Genomic DNA, 19,883 nt, shown 5'->3' with positions numbered 1-19,883 from the left:
GCTGCACATTTTCCTTCCCTTCACCTCTGAGATTCCGAAGTCACTCAAAAGCATCACAGATCTCTGGACCACCAATGTTAATATCATCACAACTAAGCATGCAGTATAGAACATATGATGGCTTCATGCTTTCTGCTGGAAGGAGGACAGGCAACACCTGATCCAGCACAATGCTGGGCTGGCAGAGGCAGAAAGCAAGGTTGTATAAAACATTTTGGACAGGTCTGAAGCAACCAAGGGAGCTAATGCACTTTCAGCACTTCACAGAGTGCAGTCACAGCACTTCTGATCTAGTTCTGGGTGTACTGAAGTGATAAGCGATTTCACGATATGCTGGTTTCACAAACATAATCCAGCATAAAGGATATTTTTAACATGGGTGATTCCAGTAATCTGCTTCAACCTCATACACCGTCCGTGTGGCACGACTGAGCAGCACACAAAGGCGTTACATGAGCAGGAACTTCGTGAAGTGTGTGTATTACCAAATCCTGATGCAACCACAGTGTCCAGCTATAGACTGAGACCTGGAGAAAGTGCATGACTGAGAACCAGGAGTATGTCAAGGGGTTTATTTGAGTTTGAAATAGCACAGATCTTGGTGGGGTAAAGAAAGAAGCAGGACAAAAGAAATAAATCAATCTCTGCAAACTTTACCTGGTTACTGGATGAAAGTCCCTGTAAAACTATGCATTTTCTACAAGTTAGATGAGTTACCCAAAAGTAAGAAGGAACGTGATGCTGTTTGAGATCCCATCAAGAGTGTGATCAGAGCTCACAGCTGTAAAACGAAGACACAAGAGCCAAATGTCAGCACACAAACATAATCCAGGCAGAGGAAGGCAACTTCCCCAAAAAACATCAGATGAGCAAGAAAACCAGTAGGCTTTCAGAGAACAAAGTGCTCCAAGCTACCCTCATCCTCACTTGAGTGACAGCTCTTGTCCAGAAGACTTGATAGTGACTGCTTCCCAGGGAAAATGAGACAAAATCTCCTCTGAATGTCACTGGCATTGGTCCCAGTGCATACATAAAATGACAATTTAATAATAGTCGATCAAACTATTGCAGATGTGGCTGACAGAAATGCAAACAGCCAATTTTCGAAGTAAATGCCCTTTTTTCCTCCACTAGCTGCACTGGAAGAGGAAAAAAAATAAAACCACTGCCCCCCAAACAAACAAAACTCAAACAACCACAAAAACATAAAGCAAGTTTACTGAAGATGAAGGAACAACATTTCCAGAGAGGAGAGAGGGGTGAGAAACACAAACCCAAGTTATTTTAAAGCCATCTGAGAACTAACTGAAATTAAGAATTTCATCACTTCCACCAATTTAAGCTCCCGTCAGAACAACAGGAGCGAGGCAGTCCCAGCCCACAGCACCACGGACCCCAGGAGCCATTCTGTCTCTCAAGACTGCCAAGTGCTTAGCAAAATACCAACAATGCCAGCACAAGCCCAAGAACCCAAAGTAACACTGGTCCCTCACTGATGACCCCCATGAGGATCATTCAGCAGCAGTGTGACTGCAAGTGACAATTCCTCCCTGCATGATCATGGCAGACCCGTGATCCCAATCATGGAGAACAGCCTCTTGTGCCTTATGGGGGCTATCATTAGGCTGCTGGAGCAAAATCATCGATGTTTGATCCCTGGCTACTGCTGTCCAGGTTTACACCACATAGAATCCCAGACTGGTTTAGGTTGGAAGGGACTGGAGCACCTCCCGTATGAAGACAGGTTGAGGAAGTTGGGGCTGTTCAGCCTGGAGAAGAGAAGCTGCGTGGAGACCTCATAGCAGCCTTCCAGTATCTGAAGGGGGCCTATAGGGATGCTGGGGAGGGACTCTTTGTCAGGGACTGTAGTGACAGGACAAGGGGTAATGGGTTAAAACTTAAACAGGGGAAGTTTAAATTGGATATAAGGAGGAAATTCTTTCCTGTTAGGGTGGTGAGGCACTGGAATGGGTTGCCCAGGGAGGTTGTGAGTGCTCCATCCCTGGCGGTGTTCAAGGCCAGGTTGGATGAAGCCTTGTGTGGGATGGTTTAGTGTGAGGTGTCCCTGCCCATGGCAGGGGGGTTGGAACTAGATGATCTTGAGGTCCTTTCCAACCCTAACTATTCTATGATTCTATGATTCTATGATTAAAGCTCATCCAGTTCCAACCCCTGCCACAGGCAGGGACACCTTCCACTACATCAGGTTGCTCCAAGCCCTGTTCAACCTGTCCTCGAACACTGCCAGGGATGGGGCAGCCACAGCTTCTCTGGGCATCCTGTGCCAGTGCCTCTACTCAAAATGTCATGTCATGGTATCAGATAGGTAGGTTTGATGGTTTTGCCAATGTTATCAGATGAAGAAAATAACTGTCAGAACACTGATGGCCATTGGGAACCTCACTGCCATGTCTACTAGCCTCATGAAAGAGCTCAGCCACACATTCTCTCTCTTGATGGCACCTGAAAAGCCAGCAAACAGAGATTTCCTATGATTCTCCGTAACATTCCCAGCAGTGGACAACAGGGAGCAGGTCACTGTTGTACAGAACAATGCACTGCCTTCAGGTGCCCCTTGCCCTTCCACGCACAGAGCTCATAGAGCAATGAGACCAATGCATGATGATGACCCAGTTACTACCTTGACTTCGAATCGTGGCGCCACTAAAGAGCAGACCAAGCCCGTGATCTTTAAACTCGAACCTGCAGACTATCAATTAGCCATTAATAAGAGTTTCGCCCAGACCAGGCAGGGGCACATGATGGTGTTTTTCCTGCATTAGTCAGTGAACGAAGGATACAGGTTCTTTCACCGCCAGGACACCAAATTAAACAGGGAGGAACATGACGCAGAATAAAAGCAGAGTGGTAGAAGCAGACAATGCATGATCCTGCATAAAGTCAATCCATTTAGAAATGTTAAACTCACTTTACCAGCAAAATGAGTTAGCTACTGGATTGGCATTTTGCTTCATGGGAGAGTCATGTTCTTAATTTGGTTCTAAGTGCCCTAAAGCTGGATTTGCTGTCTCTAACCACAGCCGGGAGCACGTAACTGAACCGCTGAGCAGGCAACTCCCAAGTTTTAACAAGAGTGTCCCCTAGATGACATCCAGTCAAGGGCAGCCCAAAATAGACTTACTCTTATCAGCCCAAAACAAGTCTGAGAACAAAACCATAACCCAAGAGCTGAAAAGTAGTTTCTTGCTAGAGAGTGTTCACAGCTACTTCTTACAAACTCCTTTCTAGTAACCCATCACCATCCAAAAAACAACTTGGGGGAGGGGGGGAATGGTAGAAGCATGATGCTGATAAGCACCACTACTGCAGGAGATCCTGGATCCTCCAAAGTACTCTAAAAACTAGTGTGATGACCAGTGAGTTTGTCTACAAGACCAAGCAGATTTCTGCAAGATAAAAGGAACTTTAGGATAGGTGTTTTTTTCAGGCAATGGCTGAAAAATCTCATCTGCTCTACGGATAGACTTCAAAAAAAAAAACATTTCTCTGGATAGAGACAGCCTAGAAGATTAAGACCACATGTATCTTCCTTCGCTAAAGGAAGGCTACTGGTGTTACTCAGGCTCCTGTAGTACAGCTGACCCTGACTGACCCCAGAGATATTCCACACCATATGGCGTCATGGCTCAGCACATAAAGCTGAGGGAAGAAGTGGGGGACATTCAGAGTGATGGTGTCTTCCCCCAACACAGTTACACATGATGGAGCCCTCCTGTCTTGGGGATGGCTGAACTCCTGCCTGATGACGGGAATTGGCAAATTAATTCCTTGTTTTGCTTTGCTTGCTTGCATGGCTTTTGTTTCACTCACCAAACTGTCTTTACCTCAACCCATGACTTCTCACTTTCCCTTCCAATTCTCTCCCTCAACCCACCAGGAAGAGAGAGAGCCAGAAGTGGTGTGGTGCTTAGTTGCCAGCTGGGGTTAAACCCAAACAGTTCTTCTTGGCACCCAACATGGGGGGAAAAGGTTCCAGATAACGAGATTCAACTGGAATGTGCTAGATCAAGTTTATAGCCGTTATTGCTGTTTAGCTATTAATAGGCAGGCTCCTGTGTATTTACCATGGGGCTTGCTTGCCTCACTGTCTACTGGAGTCTAGTGCTCATTAGCGGATGCTTTATAGTTTTGCTGCTTATTGTAGTGCTTATCATCTGACTCCGATATGCTGGGAACGGTCTGATAACAGCGATGGTGGGTACCCGGTCATGCTGTGACATCTCAAAGCATGTGGCCATGGCTAAGTCCATGACAGAGCAGCTCCACCCCTAAGGGACTGCAGTCTGGGGGCAAGTCCAAGCTGAAGAAGCGGCAAGGGGAGAAGTTCATTACAATGTTAAGCCCTATGGTCTGGTTCAAAGGAACCAGGGGTGGACATTGTAATGGGAAAAAAACGTAAATTGTTGTAACCCATGATTTGAGTTGCATGTTACAGGAATTACTATAGTAGGAACCAACTGAGCAAAAGGAGGACAAGACTTCCAAGAAGCAGTGCAGATGCAGCAGTGACAAATCTGAGCTGGCTTTGGTGCCCAGTAACTCCATTCAACACAGCACCTCTCCTGTCCTGAGTGACCATTATAAGAGATGGAGCCCAAAGTCACAGACTAAATCAACTCAGTGGACACTACGGACAATTTACAGACCTTTCACAGGGGTGGTCCACAGACTACAGAAATGATATCTGTGTATTATATCAAAGGATGGGAAGAGGGGTGATGGGTAATGAGGACGTCTTGGATAGGGACCTGAGCATCATGCAAATCGTATGGAATAAGGGGTGCAGAATACGCTGGGTTTGGCTAAGTATTTTGACTCCGATTCTCTCCCCCATCCCACCAGGGAGGAGTGAACGAGATATAAGGCTTATTTGCTGATGTTATCACCCACTGTCTGGTTTCACTCTCTTTTTCACGTGCATCTGCCTCCATGTGTCTGGAGGCAGCCATTCTTTGGGAAGAAACCTCAGAAAACCAGCTTTCTGTAACACACCCGTTTGGTGTGTCAGGTGTGGTCACAAAGCAAGCCAGCATGTCTGGGGATGGAGAGGGCAACCCAAGGCAACATTCATGGTCAGCACCCACTGAGCATAACCTGCCCACCTTGGTCATCACATGGCTTCTCCATAGCTGTTCTAATTCATCCCCGACTCACCAGAAATTCTTTCAGCCAGGATTCCCGGGTACTGTAGTTATGTAAGCTGGTGCCCGCAGATTTCACCGCTCATCTTTAACCAGACACCTCCATTCCAGAAGGGGGTACAACAGCGGCCAACTCCAGCTAATTTTCAACAGGGCTTGGATACAAAGCTGCCTTTTGTCCCTTCGGTGATAAGGGTAAGCAAAGCTGATAAAAGGTACTCCTGGGTGACTCTGAACCAGTCACACACATCTTAACCATCAGCTGCAGGCACTTTCTCAAATACAGGCTATAACCACCTATCACTGAACCCAGCTTGTAAACCTTCATATAATCACCACTTGCTTGGAGACACCTGCTAACAAAGAACAGCTTTGCGCCCAGCACCTCATTGCAACACAGCTGTTTAAAGGTAAAAGGAAAATAGTTGACAGCAACATTAAATACCAGTTATCTGCACCCGTTATCTTGCATTTTTTTTTATTGCTACGTGGAATAACTGGTCTGGGAACAGAGCCAGGAAAGTTGGGCTGAGACCACAGTCCAAGACTTCATAGACATTACTGAGAATTTCAAACTAAGGGTCATATCCAGAAGTGTACTGACTTCTTCATGGAGAATACAAGACACCTTTCCTGAGTTACAAGTTGAGCCTCCCCAGGAAAATACTAAGCTGTTCATAACATTAATGTACCAGGAATACTTAACACAAAGGTTTCTTTTTCATCATTTAGAATTAAAAAGGAAGAAACATGTTCAAGAAAGATAGCTTAATTTGTACAAAAGTAATTACATAAAGTTTCAGAGTTCACAGAGATCTCTGCACACTCCCACATTTCTCTACTTCTGAAGGCTCAGAGGACATTCTGGTTACTTGCCGGGAGATATATTTTGAGCACCATGAGCTTAAGCTGTTTTCACAATGCTTTTTAATAAATTAAGTTGTATACCTAATGCCCAGTGAACTGCATTCGGTCTGGGCTCTTCTAGCTTGATCTTTGAGTAATTATTTTAAAGCTGGAGACATGATCTCCCTTTATTCAGTGTCTGGAGAGGATTCTGACACTAAGATACAGCTGGGGCTTCCGCAGAGCTGTTTTGCAGCATATTCCCTTTCAACAAAAAATATGTATCACATTTCTGGAAAAGGGAAGATACGGGTGATCCAAAGCAAACTTAGGAAACCTCGAGGTTTTTCTTTTGCAGCAATTCCTGACACTTCACTGTTTTATTCACAGGGTCAGAGCGTCCATCCTGGGTTGAACTATAGGATGATAACAACAGCTACATGCCCACTCCTGCAAATAGGAGAAACTGAGCAGTCAGGGCACCGTGGCTGTAGTTCAGTGCCCACAGTAGTCAAGGAGGGGTGCCTGGGCTTGCCTACATTGTCAGTGAAGCACGGGCCCAAGCCCATACTCAAGCCCAGACTTGCCCACATTCTTTCAATGCTAGCAGGCTCTCAGGCCATCTTCAGCACATGGTTAAGGTGGAAAATTCAAGGTCTACCACAAAGCCCAGCAGCCCCAACTTTTCCTTCTTGCCAGCGGACACCAGCAAAGTCCCATGGACACACCAGCATTGGCAGGCAGAGTGTGTGATGCTCCTTGGGCAGACCACAAGGCTCTGGGCCATGGGAAGCTCTGGGCCACTAAGGCTTCGCACACCAAAGCCAACTCACAGAACAGGGCTTCAACCGCAACAGCAGCATTGCCAGGGACAAGGATAGCTTGGCTCAATGTCTCAATGTCTCTACTCTTGGCATGGGGTAGAGACACTGGCACAGGTTGCCCAGAGAAGCTGTGGCTGCCCTATCCCTGGCAGCACTCAAGCCCATGCTGGACAGGGCTTGGAGCAACCTGATGTAGTGGAAGGTGTCCCTGCCTGTGGCAAGGTGTTGGAACTGTATCGGATTTGAAGTCCGTTCAAGCCCAAAGCATTCCATGATACTCTGCTACTTTTTACAGTCACGTAACTTATCCACACTGAGCAAATCTAAGCACTGGCCAGATTAATGCATTCATTCAAGGGAGCCGTTTCCCAGTTCTGAACACAGGAGAGTCACGTACCTTATCTACCAAGCTAGCCAAGTCACTTTGGTCTGACATATGTTTACAAATATGTAAAGGGTAGGTGTCAGGATGATGGAGCTAGGCTTTTTTCAGTGATATCCAGTGATAGGACAAGGGGCAATGGGTGTAAACTGGAGCATAGGAAGTTCCACGTTAACATCAGGAAGAACTTCTTTACTGTAAGAGTGACAGAGCACTGGAACAGGTTGCCCAGGGGGGTTGTGGAGTCTCCTACACTGGAGATATTCAAGGCCCGCCTGGACAAGTTCCTGTGTGATGTACTGTAGGTTACCCTGCTCTTGCGGGGGGGTTGGACCAGATGATCTTTTGAGGTCCCTTCCAACCCTTGGGATTCTGTGATTCTGTGATTCTGTGACATGAGGGATCATACAGAAGACTGATTTACCCTAACAGGGTGTCAAAACCCACTCCCCTGGGCACGGTTAACCATATGCTATTTGCTGAAGGCCAAAGTAGGCATTCCCAAAGCTTGTAAAACACAGCAGGCATACACTGCAGAGACAGACTGCCTCTCCTAAAGCCAGACTATGGCTTTTCAATCTATAAACTGATCACTTTACTGTTCATAAGAAGGTAGAAAACCACAAATACTATTCTATTCTGAGCTATGGAAAAACCTTAATTTATCACATTCCTGTAGAAGCACTTCTTGCTCTTACATGAGAATAATCTTTCTTTCCAAACACGTTTTGTGGATGTCAGTAACACACCGTAGACTTAAACTCACTCTGAAATGGAAGCAGTTCAAAAGTCGACACTCTGCAAGCAACATCTGTCTATTCAAGATGGTTTTGCAACAAAATTAGTGATGTCAACTGACACGGCCACAGGTGCGCTGTAACTGAAAACACAACCTAGGCCTCTGGTGACCTCTGTAGGTCCCTTCCTATGAAATATTCCATTAACTTCTAAATAAATACTGTATTCTAAACCTCTTCCTAGCACCATTCCTCAAGTCCCTACCAAAGATGGACTGAAGACTTTGCACTGGTCTCCAATTGATTTCCAACCCCACCTCTCATACAGGCTACGGTTACAATCCAGACTTCGTTCCTACACCTGTCCATCCCCGTTCGATCCGTTCACTCACTCTATCATCTCACCCTTGATCCTCTTGCTCATACCACCAGACCTATGCACACCGGACTCAACCCACCGCACCTTAGCATGGCCTTAACAATCCACCCATTGAATTGCTTCGAGGCCGGAAGTCACCAGTGGCAAAATGACTGTGAGATTAAGGCAACAGACCCACAGAAATGAACATCCCATGAACTGTAGGAAAGGTACCAGGACTGGAGCCTGTTGTATGGCCAGGAAAGATGTGAACCATGCTGTGGCACTCCAAGTGCATGGCTCCACATTTCCAAGCTTTCCCTATGCACCAATAAGGATGCTCACAGCACTGAAACTCCATCATCAGCATTATGAAGGCATCTGGCAGTGCTTCCCCAGAACGCCACATTCACACTTCGCCTGGGACAATGCTCCTCAAACTTAGTCGTTATTCACAAGCCCAAGCCTAATAGATCATGAGATGTTAAACAATGGATGTGGAATAACTCCCAGGGCACCGCACGCTGTATTGTTGTGCCATTACGGCTTTGGAACGGAGCTCCACAGGGGACAGAAGAGAACAAAGTATCCCTCTATTTTTTCACTGTGATTATTGTTTCTGCCTAGAAGGATACACAGGCTGCTCTGTTGACTAGGGCGACCGGTCTTCAGCAGTGCTGTTTGCCTGCTGAATGCACCAACTGTCAGAAGTGGAAGTGATATCAGGCTATTCACATCCAGCAAGAATCTGGGTAAAACCCACTTCACAATCATCAAATTTACCAACTGCAAATTTACCTAACTGCAAATTTACCTAACTGCAAATTTACCAACTGCAAATTTACCTAAGCAAAATGTGTGTGTACAAATCCCATGTAGGAAACACACTTCCAATTCAATTCTAGTGCAAGGAAGCAGGTGTAACATACTCAAATGCTACTTTTCGTGACCTACTGAATGACTATTTCCCAACCTCATTCTAAACACAGAATCTTCTCACAGTTAGCAACCTTGATAACAGATCTTTATGCTTACGTATGAGGGTTGACAATACGTCTGAAGTGTTATATAGTCAGAACAATAAAAGCAGTTCACTTTTGCAACCCTCAGTTCAAGGTTAAGAGTTGAAATTAGATCAGTAAAGCTGCAAGAGGAGATTAAAATTAAGCAAAAACTTAACTTGAGGTGAAAATTATCATTAATTTGCACAGAGCAGTGAAAAGGGCAGGCAAGTCCTGTTTCTGCAATTACTGTGCAGAATAGACAAGACACAAAAATTCTAACAAAGACGATTACTTGACATGCAAGGCTCCAGCCTCTTCCTTTGACTTAAGATTACACATCTGAAAACTCATCGGAATCAAAAAGCTTCCAGGTATGGGTTTTGCTCAGAAAACAGGAGCAGAAGAAGACAGAATAAACTACAGGAGTAAATTTTAAGTGAAAAAAGGCAAATGCTCGTGGCACATGCAAAGCCACCAGGATTTCTTACATAATACCAGCTCACTGTGATAACTTGAGAAGGCAAATAAAATTAAATCTCCACTGGGGAACAAGCACATCCAGTTTTAGCCTGGTTGATTAATCCCACAGATCAGCTGCAGGCACCTTGCACAGGTTAAAAAAAGAGGTACCATCCCACCACAGCCCCCAGAGTTCTAAGCACAGTTTTCCACCCACAATTATCTGTTCCCATCACCAGGCAGATCATGGAAATATCCACGTCCCAGATTTAGCAGTAAGAACACTCCAACAGATCAAATCCCACAATTTCCAAACCACCCTCAAAAAAGAAAAAAATCTCTAGCAAAGGAATCCATAGCTAACAATGAAATAACAACTGATTAAACCCAAAGAGCAGTCCTCAGGACCTGGCTAAAAAGGAGCAGCACAGACAAACCTGTCCCAGTTTGTAAAGAAATGATATTTATTTCACAGTCTCTGGCTGGATCTATGCTTTTCTCATCTGAAACCCAAGCAAAAATATTTCCTACACACCATACCTTGCAGGAATAACTTGTTTACGAGGCAACAAAAATATAACAATTGATGTAACTCTGTAAGATTGATATAACTCATCAAGCCAACATTTTATAACTCAGAAAACTTTTAAATATGTTCATTTATAACATCAGCACTGAATTAAGCCAGTTTTATAATTAACATTATTAAGAAAATAAAGAGATTTTAGTAAACATCAGTCTTAAGAATTCCTTCAAACAATTCCCACCACCAGCAAGTTTGATTTTTCAAGACTCACTGTGTAATGTGAAATGTATGGATCACTATTCATGGAAGGACAATTAAGGCTTATTTCAAGTCAGATTAACACAGAGTATGCAGCAATCATAATATTCAGTAGCACAATAGAAATATGACCCTGTTCCCTAATAAATGTAGCTAAATAATAAAGCAAGGATTTGAAACACTGTGACTTGGAAGATTACCCCCTTCCCTTAAAGGATTTCCTTAGGAGTAATAAATACATAGATTATCCAGTCTCTCCCTCCGCATACATTTATATATATAAATGATACACACATACTTAATAAATCAATTCCCCCTTCAGTGTGTTTTACTGTTGCAGCAGCAGCAGCCCTGCTAACAGCACACACGATCCTGGAATTCAGATGCAGAGAATCCATTTGAGCCTCAAATAAAAAGGTCCCGATTTTGGTTATGTCAAACCATCTTCTGATTTTTCTGGTGGGAAAACCTGTTAAAAATAGGACCACTTGCCATTCCCTCCGACGGGCTCCGCAGGATTCAGAGTATGGATCACAACTGACTTGTACGCTACGAGTCCTGCTCTCTTTCTCTGTGCGGCTGGAAATTCAGATACAAATCCACAGTTCCAAACCAAACAACAGAACATCAAGAGCAAGAACTGAGATGCAGGTTTCTCCAATTTTATGCTATTTCTCACCATAAACCCCCCCCCTAAATTCTCTCTGCTGATAGCCCCAGGGGCAACTTTCATTCCACAGGAGGTATTTTCATCATAACTAATATCACTCACTAATTTTCAAGGCTCATATTTTTGACAGGCTATCTTTGAGCTCCATCCCCATGCAAGCCTTAACCCAAAAGATGATGGCCACTCCTTGAAGCCCCTATTTGATATCAAGCCACCAAGATCTAGAGAGATAATGGCAGAGATTTACCTGAGAGCAAGCACTCCAGCAGGCCACGGTACCACCAAGTCCTTTTAAGCTTCTGCAGCTTTTTTCTTCTGCCACACGCTGTTTTATCACCCAATGATAGGATAGGTGCTGTAACTGTTTTCAACACTGTCCAACAGCAATAAAAAATGTTCCTGCCACAAACTACACACAATGCTGAGCAAACTCAGGGGAAAGAAGATGCTACAGCAACTCAAAGTTCAAGGGCAGGAGGCAGAAGCGTTGCTTTGAACGGGTGTAGGAGTTAGCTGCAACCTTGGTAGTTAATTGCTGTATTTTCATTTCATTTTCAAACACAGTGAAGAACACGAGCTCTGCCTCCCCTTTCCAGCTCTGTTTATTCAGAGGGAGCACAAAGAGAAGCTTTCCTTCTACCAGAAGCAGCACAATGACACAGAGACACGCTCCTTTATCAATATGAACTGTAAACTGCTATTAGTGGGATTTCTAAGAGCACTCCCTTTTGAGCCTCCTAAATGGATTTGAAGCCAGAAGCAGCTAATTGACTTCATATGAGAAAACCTGACAGTAGCTATCAGAACCCTTTGAATTTGCTCCAAGCAAGAGTTCAGATTCTAAGTCTAATGCACACAGAAAATAAGTGAAAGGCAGGTCGCTGGAGCGTGACGAGGATGCTAGCTCACTCTGGCAATGAGGGAGCAGGAGCATCACTATCTGTACCCACAGGAATAAAGTGTTTCCAGGCATCCACCTTCCAGGATTAACTATTGCATACAATTTATCTCTGCTCCATCAAGGCAACACCTTGCCTTCCAAGTGCTTCTCTCCACCAGGACAGTACCTCTGATTAAGAACTGCTACCTGAAAAAAAACGTTTATGGGCAGAAAAATAAATAGAGGTTTTCTCTTTATCCTCTCACACAGCAATTTTCATTCACAACCTTGCTCAAACACTTTCCAGCTTGTTATTTATTGCAAGTATTAAGGTGGCAGTGCAGATAAAAATCCCTCTGATGGGAATACAACCGGCTTCTCCACCGCTGCTGGAAGAACTTGTGCGCAGGAGCAAGGCGCCCTCTCTGATAAGCAGGTAGATCAGGAAACAAAAGGAGTTACGGATGTTTTCCTTTCTCACAGGGATATTTTTCTTCGAAATGCACTTTGTGTCTTATCAGCACAAGCCATCGGTAACCGAACCATCCTCCCTACACCTGCAACAGGACTCTGAAAACGCATTTTGAGAGCCTCTCTACAGAACTCCATTTAAAAACCTCCTGTGAGGAATACGACAACACACCACCAGCAGATGACGGTGTTTTCTGACTAAGTTTCAAGATTTAAAATCCTAACATGGAAGTTTAAAGGACAAACCCTTCACACTTACAAGCCATACCCTGCTCAGAGCAGAGTGGCTGGGCACAGGGCGTTAACTTGCTAGGGATGCCCTGGGCACACAGAGACAGCTTCACTCCTCTGCCAACTGCAAAAAAGAAAAAAGCCAATCCACAGCTCCTTCTCATCCCACTCCCAATTCTGGACAGCAGCATCACACCATGCGAGTTCCCCCCAGGCTACTGATCATTCCTCTGCAGTTGCCAGCCCCTTGTTATCTTGGAAATGCTGCTTCAAGTAACCCCTTCCATCAGGTCCAGGCACTTGAACAAACCAGCACACACACATGCCAGCAGGTGACCAAGCAAACACAGATGCAAACCATCCCATTTAATCATTCTGCATATGACTGGACGCTGTCAGGACAAAATTAGGTCTTGTGAAACAGTTACTGGGTTTGGGAGCCTCAGGTGTTAGGCTGGTTTTGGCTGGGGGGCGGGGGTGGGAGGGCTTCTGTACCTCGATCTTAAAGCACAGTTTCCTTTTGATTATCAAACTAGGCATACTCCTGAGAACATCATGTCAGCAATTGTTGAGCGGCAAATTCTATTCCCACACAATATGCAGCTCTGCACCTTTTGTTAAACCCAGCTAGCCAAGTATCTTCCTTTTTTATTCCTTTATTAATGGAAAATATGTACATTTTAGGACTAACCCGAATAAAGCCACCTAGCAGCCAGCAGTCTAACCCAAAGTCACGTTCAGCCACACTGCAAACTGCACCTCCCTGAAGCAGGGGAAAGCAAGTACCTCTAGTATAGTTCCTCGATGGAGCTGTTACTACTCACATTTGCCCTAGGGCCCAACCTTACTGCTACTTACACCCAAGTTTACTTACCAGAGCAGCAATGCGGAAGGATTAAGCACCACAGAACAATGCCCGGCACCTTCTCCTGCACCGCGGGAGCTCTCGGCAAGCTGAAGCACAGAGCCTGAACCCAAGTACTAGAAGGATGCGCTCCCAACAAATTCTCATTTCCATGTTTGCTCACCAGCAGAGCAGCTCCAGGCTGCAGCGCTCGGCAGAAAGCTCACCACAGGGAAAGCAAGCAGTAATGAACTTGCCTTGGCTAAGGAAATAAATATATATTGTCCCCATATGGCCATAAATCAGGTGGAATGCTAAAAACTTGACGGGAAATAGGAATTCCTGCCCCGCTGCTGCTCAGAACTTACTGAGATAAAGTGGAACCATACAAGAAGTTTCTGAACGCGGTGCAGCGTCTTTCAAGCTGGCACCAAGCGCGGACTGAGAGAGACCCTGCGGGAAAAAAACCGACCAGGGCCAGACGAGCCTGGCTGCGAAAGCTACCGGTGCTCCCCCACCGTCCCCAGGGCTGCAGGCGGCCGGGCAGGTACCCCGGGAGACACCGCTCCCCCCTGCTCACCTCCGGGGCTCGGTCCTGCGGCGTTCCTCCAGCGTGGCGGCGGGCGGGGGCTGCAGGGCAGCCACGGGATGGGAGCCTGGGGAACGTCAGCGGGGCATTGCCGCGCTCAAGGCTGGACCTGCCGATACGCGCACCGGCGCCTGGCCGTCGGTCTCGCTAACCAGCCCGGGGGCAGGCGGTGGTGGCGGCGGCTGAAGGGCCCCGCGGCCGAGCGAGCGGCGGGGCGGAGCGGCTGTGCTGCCGGCGCCTGCCCGGCACGCATTTAAAGCCGCCAGCAACCTCGGCCGTCCCCTCGCCCGCTCCCATCCCGGCCCGTCCCGTCCCCTCCCGGCCGCCGCTCGGCGTCACACAGCCCCGGGGGCGGGGAGCCCGGCGGAGGGAGGAGCCTGCGGGGCCCCGCCGGGGCAGGTGCTCGGCGGGGGCAGGGGGATCCGAATGGTCCCTAGCGCTGTGCCCCCGACCCGCTCCAACGACCCTGCGCACAGCCACTCTCAGGGCAGGAGAGGATGAGCCGCTCCTTCCGCGGGAGCGGCTGCAGCTCCGCACGGACCGCAGGGCTCTCCCAGCTCTGGACACACAGCACCCTGGCAGCCCATTGGAAGCACACGCTACAGAGCGAAAACCCAGGAAAAATACATAGAAGACAGCATTTGTCCGGTTTGTTGTAACTTCGCAAGGAAATCGAAGAGTTGTTCAAGGTGTCCCTGCCCGTGGTAGGGGGTTAGAACTGGATGAGCTTTAAAGTCCTTCCAACCTAAACCAGCCTGTGATTCTGTAAGCAACGTCTTACATCATGCTCCTTCTCGGCTCCAGCATGACAACTCTCACCTGTCTTTGCTGCCGCGTGCGGTCTTGCTTCCCCCTACCTCTTACACACAAACTTACATTTACACTACTTGCCCTTCGAGCACTTCTTTCCAGGCTGGTGTTGGAGGAGAGGACCAGCACCTGCACCCCAACTCCTGTTCAGCTTTACTGTCCAGGCCCAGGGGCTCTGCAAATAACCCACGGCAGAAAGGGCATACACCCACAGAAGAACAAAGGGGCCTATTGTAGTTCTGAGGAGAAACTTCAGTCCTTCAGCAAGGTTTAGGGTTACCGCACAGTGACTGCCTATTCAGCTACTCCTCAGCTACCAAGCTCCAATTTTGTCACCTGCCCAAAGCCGCTATTAGGGATGGCTTTAAGCTGACAGAAAGGAAATTTAGGTTAGACATTAGGAAGTAGTTTTTTACTGTGAGGACAGTGAGGCGGTGCACAGGTTGCCCAGAGAAGCTGTGGCTGCCCCATCCCTGGCAGTGATCAAGGCCAGGGTGGATGGGGCTTGGAGCAACCTGGTTTAGTGGAAGGTGGTCCTCAGGGAATTGAAACTGGGTGAGATTTAAGGTCCCTTCCAACCTAAACCAGCTTGCGATCCTATGATTCTATGAAGAACACACAATCCACTGGACAGACAAAAAAGCAGCAGGGTGAGGAACCACAGCATGTGCAAAGCTTAGAGCTGAACTTGTCTTGTCCCTTCTGCTGCTCTTTCCTCAGCCCCTAAACACTGGTCATTGTTCTTCAGGCATTGTCATGTCACCCACTTTTTAATGGTTCCCTGAAAAACCTCAGCCATGTGGTCTGCACGTGAATTGGTCAGGACTTGGATCCTTTACTCCCTTTAATAAATCTAATTTCTTAAGTACATATCCTTAAGCAGTGAGTGGGTTTCCAATGGGTGCCTGACCAAACAGCCATGATTTTCATCCCTTAGAGCTACATTTCACTGGGACAAATGACAGCCCCCTGTATTAACAAAAAGAAAGACTACGACCATTGAGCAGTGGTTTATGCTCAAGCCCTAACCCAGATAACTACACGGCTTTCTCTCCTCCCAAGGCTCAGAGTCCAGGACTACACTCTTCATGTTTTAACTCCCTAATGATATTCCCTTTAATTTACCCTCAGCTTCACTTATAAATGAACTGGGAAGCTCCCAATGGAAAGACGGGTCAGCTACTTCAGAAGATTGCTGTTGCTTCTCAACACTTGACAACTGATGGGGGTTTCTGGATTCCCTAAAGTGTTTATATCCCTCAGTGAACACATGTCTTGGATGGTCCTCAACAGCTGGCACTTAGCTTGCTATTTAAGTAACAAATGTATATAACTTCCGTAACAATTCCATTTCCAACTCACCATAACTTTAAATACTGTCATCTTAAACCTATGCATTTCATTTTCTGACTAAAAAATGTTTTGACATTAGGATGCATGATTTTAAGTCAGTCTTCAAATATACCATCATGACACTTCATGATCTAAAAACTTACCCAAATCATTTCCAGGAGTCCTTACATCAAGAGCCAAGGCAGTTCTCGTGGCCAAGTTTGAAAATACATACACTCTACATACAGAGAGACACCCAAGTGAAAGGACCTAATAATCCTGCCTGTCACTGTGATTGACAGAACACAAACCCATCAGCTAGAGACGACTTGCCCAGCGCACTGTGTATATGTTAATTTTGGCATCACTTACGCACTTTGGCCTGCATATTCCCTCTTAAAAATCACCCCCTCACCTCCAACAGCTCTTCTGTTTGATTTAGCAGAGGAAAGCTCATCCCTCAGGACTAAAGCTGCCCCATCACAACCCAGGCAATACAATCCTGCTTCAACAATGGCACTGGATGGGAATCCACCTTCAATCAAATGTCTGCTACTACCCAGAAATTACTCTTCTGCCTTCTCGCCCCATGCGCAATTTCCCATGAAGCCACACAGGGTCTCATTGTCAATGCCACACTTGGTACGGAGAAAGTTAAGCTGGTGAAGATCAGAGGATACATCAGCTCAGTGGAACGGGAAGGGTTAAGCTTTCCCTGTGGGCACATTATTCCATAAATTTATCTCACAACGTTTCTGGTAGGTTACTCAGAAGTAACCTGTGGGGACCACAGCGTTGTCACTCAGGGACCATGCTGAACTAGACGGAAACTGGCAGCTCCTGCATTCCCGGGGTTTTGTGTGGACTACCAAGCAATACAATATTTGCATTGGATGAAGTCGGGAGTAATTCATTTTAAGTCAGGAAGTTTCAGAGGATAAAAGTATTTCAATAGAAAAACTAGCTGCAGAGAGCACACAGTTGTGTTTGCACAAGAGGCTTTTTGTATCTTTTGTTGACAAATGGCCAGTGTTAAGTCATCATTTACACAAGCAGGCTCAACCCTGAACATACTTGTGCGTGCAATTAATCCTCTTGACATCAACAAAATCAATCATGCATATTTTCAGGACTCCATCCTTGGTGATGGCTATTCCTAAGGACCTTGAGGGTCCCTTCACAGGGGTTTTGTTTTACAAAGATGCAGGTGTGCAGCTCACTCTAGCTGTTTAACTTGACAGAACGAATTCCTGCCTTGCGTTCCATAGTATGACAACTTAATTAGTCCAATTGCACTGATTTCTAAGGGCAGCCTGAAAAACAATTCTGTAGCTCTCATATGTGTATCCCCTACCAGTGTTCAAGTCACCAAGCATGAGGGCTTGTCTAATGGCAGTAAACCTCCTGGTTTCTACAGCTTGATTAGCAGGTCCTGTGTTTTCTAATAGCCCTGCCTCAGCTGTGAAAACTACATTCCATGGGGAGCTGACTTTTCAGACTCCATAGGAGTCCTAATTCAGCCCCCGGCTGTCTGCCCACTCACTCTGAAACCACACGCAAGGCCCAGAGGAGCACATTGCCGCATTCCTGCTGGCTTCCCCTACGCTGGCTGGCACTCTTATCTCTCAAAGGAGGCAGGAACAGGAGGTGCTAGAATACATTCAGCTGAGATTAGACAGAACTCAGTGCTGGGGACTTAGGGCTATTTTTCTTATGATGTGCTTATCATTAATAATAAATATATCACATCTGCTTGAGAGCAATGAGCACTCCTGGACCACTTTGAGAGCCATACAGGCTGCAACAGTCTCTGTTCACATTAAAAGAAGAAAGCTGTGGGTATATTATAGTCTGGGTCAATTGTCTGGGATACTTCCAGTATTTCTGATAACTTCTGGTAGCAAAGGATACTCACCTCAACAGCTTTTAAGTAGATCTCTAGTTAAAGTTGGAAGGTTAAACACCTGGAGATCAGAACAGGTGAAAACAAGTGTTATGTCCTACTTAATCTGGGAAGCAACACCAGTTTGTGCTTTGCATAGGTCCGTGAGCAACATCTGCCAATTTCTTACCTCCTTCTCCAGGACTGTTTTTTCTATTCCCTTGCAAAAACATCCCTTATCTTGCCAGAAAGGGTAGCTCCTCCATGCTCGGAGCTGCTGTGCCTCCCGCACCTGGTACCAAGGCTCCGAGGCGACCTGGTGGTGCTGAGGCCAACGACAGCGACAGCAGCAGCAGCAGCCACAGAAGCGGCTGCAGTGCTGCTCGGGGGCCCTCTGCTGGAAACCTCTTCCCCACCCCCACCCCCACCCCCCCCCCCCCCCCCCGCACCCCAAAATCAGCAACCGGCTTACCCTCAGGAGAGGAAACCCCAGCTCCAGCACTCCGCAGAGTGGGGCGAGTGACTGATGGCCCCTTGGCAGCGAGCAAGCTGGGCTTCCTGTGGGATGAGCAGCAGAGAAAGCCGATTTCCAGCGCCCGAAGCTGTGTCCTGCTTGGTGCTGGAGGGCGGGAAGCCAAAGCAGGCAGCGGTCAAAGAGCCAGAAACACAGGGCTTTGTTAAAAGAAGAGAGAGTGTTTGTTTATCCACCCACAAAACCACCAGAGCATAGGATGCTGCAACACACGCTTCCGCCACCTACAACTGTTGGGATACTGAAACAACAAATCTTCACCCCCTCTAGAACAAGAGGGGAGCTGAGGAACAGCAGAGTGGCCCAGCCGACTGAAGCATGTCTGTGCTTTCAAACACATGCCCTCTTCTCCACTTCACAGAGAGTCCATGCAGAAAGCAGGTCAGAAAGGACACAGGTTTTTGCACATTTCAGGGCAACAGAGAAATCACAGGGCTCAAGTCACAAGGATAATGATAGCTACGTGTAACAGAACTAAAAGCACTTCTGTGCCCTAAGATAGATATGGGTGGGCTGCTAATGAAAAGAGCAGTATTTACTACAGGAGGATTTATTCTTTTCCCAGTTTCTCCCCCAGCTGTGATTTAGATGTGTTTTTTCCTCTTCCTCATTCCTCAGCTATTGGTATCCTTGGCCAGAAAAAGACAAAGCTCAGAGGCATGGGCCAGCGTGTTCTCCAGTCTTTTCTATAGCACTTGTACTGTGGTCCAGATGGATTCTTCTGAACACCAAATCCTTACAAAGCATTAACCATTAACAATTTGGCTTTGTCAAATTCTTTCTCACTGTGCACCAGCTCAGGAAAGCTTCTAATATTTTATCACTGACTAGGACATGAAGAAATCTCACCCACTCTCAGCGTAAGGCCAAGTCCACCAACGTAACCAGTGTAGACTAAACTTGCAACTTACTGCCAGAAATCAGCAAGAAATCAGAAATCAGCCCCCTCAGTGAGCCTTCTTATCCTCTGGTTGAAGATACCTTCCAACAAGCAGATAGTGATAGGCATCAGGGCAAGGCAGCTCTGCATCAGAACTTTCCTTCTGATACAATGGGTTACAAGTCAGCTCTAGGCTTAGCTAAGGG

At 46.5% G+C, this 19,883-nt stretch overlaps 1 protein-coding gene across 6 annotated transcripts in view; it reads right to left on the bottom strand.

The window, feature by feature from the left end:
- SLC4A4 (solute carrier family 4 member 4) overlaps positions 1-19,883 on the bottom strand; it is a 203,736-nt gene that overhangs the window by 147,280 nt on the left and 36,573 nt on the right. The window contains exon 1 of one of the 6 annotated variants that reach the window (XM_065674639.1): positions 18,738-18,864. The exons of 4 other annotated variants lie outside the window; for them this stretch is intronic. The gene's annotated coding sequence lies outside the window, so the exon portion shown is untranslated. Of the gene's footprint in view, positions 1-14,232; positions 14,527-18,737; positions 18,865-19,883 lie in introns of those variants that run through there. One more of the 6 variants, XM_065674628.1, reaches the window with a different exon arrangement.

This window comes from Lathamus discolor, chromosome 1, assembly GCF_037157495.1.
Source record: "Lathamus discolor isolate bLatDis1 chromosome 1, bLatDis1.hap1, whole genome shotgun sequence".
Classification (NCBI taxonomy): Eukaryota; Metazoa; Chordata; class Aves; order Psittaciformes; family Psittacidae; genus Lathamus; species Lathamus discolor.
Note: the sequence above shows the minus strand (reverse complement) of the source record. Positions and strands in the feature narration are given on the sequence as shown.